The sequence below is a fragment of the Mytilus californianus genome, unplaced genomic scaffold (genome assembly GCF_021869535.1).
Source record: "Mytilus californianus isolate M0D057914Y unplaced genomic scaffold, xbMytCali1.0.p SCAF_10, whole genome shotgun sequence".
In the NCBI taxonomy this organism is placed as follows: Eukaryota; Metazoa; Mollusca; class Bivalvia; order Mytilida; family Mytilidae; genus Mytilus; species Mytilus californianus.
The window spans coordinates 9,545,728-9,550,832 of record NW_026262582.1 but is presented as its reverse complement, the minus strand read 5'-3'; the positions used below and the strand labels follow the sequence as shown (position 1 = coordinate 9,550,832).

Genomic DNA, 5,105 nt, shown 5'->3' with positions numbered 1-5,105 from the left:
AAATGTGAGCGCTCACAAACATGTTTTACCCCGCCACATTCTTTATGTGCCTGTCCCAAGTCAGGAGCCTGTAGTTCAGTGGTTGTCGTTGGTTCATGTCTTGTTATATTTGTTTTTTGTAATTTGTTTTGTTATAAATTAGACCGTAAATTTAGTTTTCTCACTTGAATTGTTTCATATTTTTCATAATAATTTCTAAATTCATCAACGGAGATATTTAAGAATTTGTATGGCATGAAAGAGATATTTGTCTATTGTCGTAGACAGTATGTTGACTCCTACAAATTCCCTGTTGGCTTTATTGTGTTACTTGGTTCCTTGTTTTTAAAGGCAGTGCTTTAATGCCTTTCTAGTTGCCGTGTTAATCTTTCTTTCCGCGATATCCAACTTATCTACGTGGGGGGTCATTAGGCTCCAAGTAGATCCGGAAAATGTTGATTCTCTCCTCTTCTTATTGTGATATAAAATGTTTTTTGTTTCATTTCATTTACATTGGGAAATAGAGAAACGATCATTGGGTTTTGTTAGTTTTAAAAACTTTTGATATATTTGTATTTTACATTATAAGCAGTCAACCGATTGACAAACTAGAATTATTTGAATTCCGTGTGGAAAGAGGTCGGGTTAATTTCGAGTGTTATCTGCAATCTAGATGTTTATAAATCATTTCAGTCGTTGATATAATAATTAAAGGTCGACTGAACATGAATTATATTATACAATTTAAAGCGCATTTCTGTTTATGCACGCGAACCCGTCTAACGTTATTGTTATTTCGCAGTTATATAAAGTAGCAAATTATCGTTCCTGAATAGGTGGCGCCGTGGTAGCCGATCCTGTTCTTCAACTTCCGGTTTCTGCACTGTGCAACTATTACAGTTGCATTTTTAATTAACGATGCCAAGTACTTGTTGTTGTGTACCTGGATGTCATTTAAGAGGAGGGAGGACATGCATTTCCAAATGACTTAAAAAGAAGGAAAAGTTGGATCAACGCCATGTACCATACGCAGATTGGACGAGAACACGATGAAATCGTGGAGTCCATCTCAATCAGCTGTTGTTTGCAAGGCACATTTTACTGAAAAAGACTACGTGCAGGAAACTATTCATGGTAAAACTCTATTTTCTTTTTAAAATATATAGTTATATATGTAATCGCCATGCGAAATAACCAAAGTCTGTTTACAACCGCAATTATCGTTTTAGAATAAAACGGGGTGGTTAATTCAAGACGTCATAATTTTTTGGATTACGATTCAATGTGATCTGTTTGAGATTTTTTGGTGCTTGCTACAATTATAATGATTTCTTACAAGAGGTATATCATACTGAGAATTATTTTAGCAGTAATTATGCTAATGTAGTAATGACAGGAATGCATAAGCTATGCCTCATAGACTTTCTTGAAAAATGTCAATGACAATGTTAACAGGAACAAAACCATGACATGCTCTCATCTATATTATAGTTATTTAGGTACAAACAATGTATGTTTGTTGCATACGTCTCTCATTGTTTGTCCTTTGGATTTACATAACATACATTTTGATGTACATTGAATCAGGCTAACATATTTTTATCCAAATTGTAATGAATAAATCTAGTTAATATTTTGCCAGGTAGTATAAAGTATGCATTGCTAATGAAAGTTCATTTAATTATCAAAAAACTAATGTTTTATAACCTTTTTCAGGGTGCAAACCCACCATACAGAGACTTAAGTCTACTGCCATTCCCAGCCTATTTTCCTGGACCAAGCAAGAGACTGAATCGTGCGCAAAAAGAAAAATCAGGGCAGTTTCCTGTGAAAACAAAAGAACTTAACTTGATGAATATTGTAGTAGAAATCTAGAGGAAAGTTTTGATTGTAAAGTTGGTTTTCCTGAAGAAGTCATTCATACTGCAGACATGATTTATGACTGTCCACCACCAACTGCCGAGCTAATGTTGAGCTTCACAGATGGAATTACGCAAAACACCATCAATGCCTATAATTTCAGCAGATAATTTTGAAATGAAGACATGTGACACAGCCATGCATTTATATACCGGTTTAGAGTTGTAACTTGTATACTAAATTTTTATTTGTTTTGACCACACTTGGTCCAGCAGCACATTGTTTGAGATACATATATTTTCAAATTGATAGGGTGTCATTTGAAAATCAGTTTTTTTATGACTTTGATGAAATTGAGGCATTATACAACCAACTTTGAACTGTCTAGATTCTAGATTGAAACTCGTGTTAAGAATATTGTGTAAACATGGATTGTTTTTATGTCTAAACAGTGGCTTGAGGCTAACACTTGGCCATTTAGTGGTTTAGTCAGGTATTTTTCGCCATCCAACTTCAAATTAAAGTTTCCTACAACTTGGATTATTATTGACAGCACAGAATATCCCATGATAAAACCTAAAGCTCCTAGAGCTCAGGCAACCTTTTCATCATATAAAAACAGAAACACTGAAAAACTTGTATGTTCGACTCCTGGTGGTTTAGTCAACTATGTCTCTAATGCATATGTTGGTTGTACCAGTGACTGTGAAATAGTTGAAAGATGTAGAATAGTTCAATTATGTGATCCAGGTGACAGTGTGATGGCAGACAAAGGTTTAAATGTGCATGATTTGTTTGCTCACTTTTTTCAAAAAAAGAAACAGAATTAGTTCCAAAACTCTTATACGGGAAAGAAAAGTCTCCAATTAACACGTGCACATAGAGCTAATTATTGGACTTGGCAAAACATACAAAATTCTAATAAATCCTATGAATGGAACTGAAACAAAACTTTCATCTGAAGTAACATTTAGTTGTTTTATGTTGTGTAATTTTAGAACTTGTATTGTGCCAAAGGATGCATAAATAAAAGTGACGCAATGAAGTTTGTTCTGATATATATATATAAATATTATTTACAATTACATGCACATGTAAATTGTAATGCATATAAAAATAAGGAGATGTGGTATGATATTCAGTGAGTTTATCGAACCAAAGTGCATAAGAAATGGGTAAAGCAGTTACTGTCACCGTGCAATCTCCAACAATTAGAAAAACTTGTACCGTGTAAAAAATTTCAGAGATCTTACAACTAAGTTTTGTTGTCTCACCTTGACTTTGGTGAATTGTTTATATCTGTTGATGTAAATATAAAAAAGAAGATGTGGTATGATTGCCAATGAGACAACTCTCCACAAGAGACCAAATGACACAGAAATTAACAGCTATAGTTCACAGTACGGCCTTCAACAATGAGCAAAGCACATACCGCACAGTGAGCTATAAAAGGCACTGAAATGACAATGTAAAACAATTCAAACAAGAAAACTAACGGCCTAATTTATGTACAAAAAATGAACGAATAACAAATATGCAACACATAAACAAACGACAACCACTGAATTACAGGCTCCTGACTTGGGACAGGCACATACATGTACATACAGAATGTGGCGGGGTTAAACATGTTAGCGGGATCCCAACCCACCCCCTAACCTGGGACAGTGGTGTAACAGTACAATATAAGAATGAACTATAAAAATCAGTTGAAAGAGGCTTAACTCATCAGATGGATAAATACAAATACAAGTGGACGAGGCCGGGTAGTTGTACATCCAAACAACAAAAAGACACTAAGTACAGATCTGAGAGTACTCGCATTTACTGACAGCTACATGTAGTTCAAAGCCACTAACAACTGATAAAAAAATATTGCATCTAAGACTAAATAATCAATCCGTAAGCTCCCTTTAGAATTTTATAAATTTTAGATTTTACATTTCTGAGTTATGGGGTTTTATTCATTAAAAAAGCGGGGATTTTCCAGTTTTTGGACAACAACTCAAAAATGCTTTAAGCAGTTCGCATGAAACTTTGGTGAATTATTTATAGCTATTGATGTAATCTCCCTATTGATTTTCATAAATTTCAAATATGACATTGAGAAGAAATTGAACTTTATTTGTTTATAGTCTGGCAACAGATTTATTAAGTATTGCGCAACAGCACAGTGTATTGCACAACAGCAAGAAATCTTTAATTGAATATAAATTCAATTCATATAATCGATTTCAAGTTCTGTGACTACATTTATTCAGAAACTATAATATGTCAAATATTTAATTACAATCCAAATTCAGACCTGTATCAAGCTTGAATATTGTGTCCATTTCTGCCCCAACTGTTCAGGGTTGGACCTCTGCGGGTGTATCCAGCTGCGCTCAGCGAATCAGTTTATTTCTTAATTAAGAACTCCTTTTTGTCGAGCCTGCGACTTTTGTCGCAGAAAGCTCGACATAGGGATAGTGATCCGGCGGCGGCGTTGGCTAACTTCTTAAAAGCTTTATATTTTAGAAGGTGGAAGGTCTGGATGCTTCATACTTTGTATATGGATGCCTCATGTTACGAAGTTTCCGTCAGTCACATGTCCAATGTCCTTGACCTCATTTTCATGGTTCAGTGACTACTTGAAAAAAAAGTTGATATTTTTTGTAATGTTAAATTCTCTCTTATTATAAGTAATAGGATAACTATATTTGGTATGTGCGTATCTTGCAAGGTCCTCATGCCCGTCAGACAGTTTTCACTTGACCTCGACCTCATTTCATGGATCAGTGAACAAGGTTAAGTTTTGGTGGTCAAGTCCATATCTAAGATACTATAAGCAATAGGTCTAGTATATTCGGTGTATGGAATGATTGTAAGGTGTACATGTCCAACTGGCAGGTGTGATCTGACCTTGACCTCATTTTCATGGTTCAGTGGTCAAAGTTAAGTTTTTGAGTTTTGGTCTTTTTTTCTAATACTATATGCAATAGTTCAACTGTATTTGGTATATAGAAATATTTTATGATCTATTTGTCAGTCACACAGGTTTTTTTTTTTACCTTGACCTCATTTTCAAGGTCAGTTGCTCAGTTTTAAGTTTTTGTGTTTTGGTCTGTTTTTCTTAAACTATAAGCAATAGGTCAACTATATTTGTTGTATGGAAGAATTGTTAGCTGTACATGCCTGCCTAGCATGGTTCATCTGACCTTGACCTCGTTTTCTTGGTTCATTGGTCAATGCTTAGTTTACTTGTTAAGTTTATGTGACAGTTGTAA

At 34.5% G+C, this 5,105-nt stretch overlaps 1 long non-coding RNA gene across 1 annotated transcript; it reads left to right on the top strand.

Moving 5' to 3' along the window:
• The first annotated feature begins 948 nt into the window (after positions 1–948).
• On the top strand, positions 949–2,884 carry LOC127717598 (uncharacterized). Its single transcript, XR_007989257.1, has 2 exons — positions 949–1,113; positions 1,696–2,884. It is a non-coding gene; the product is annotated as an uncharacterized LOC127717598 (long non-coding RNA).
• The last annotated feature ends 2,221 nt before the right edge of the window (positions 2,885–5,105 follow it).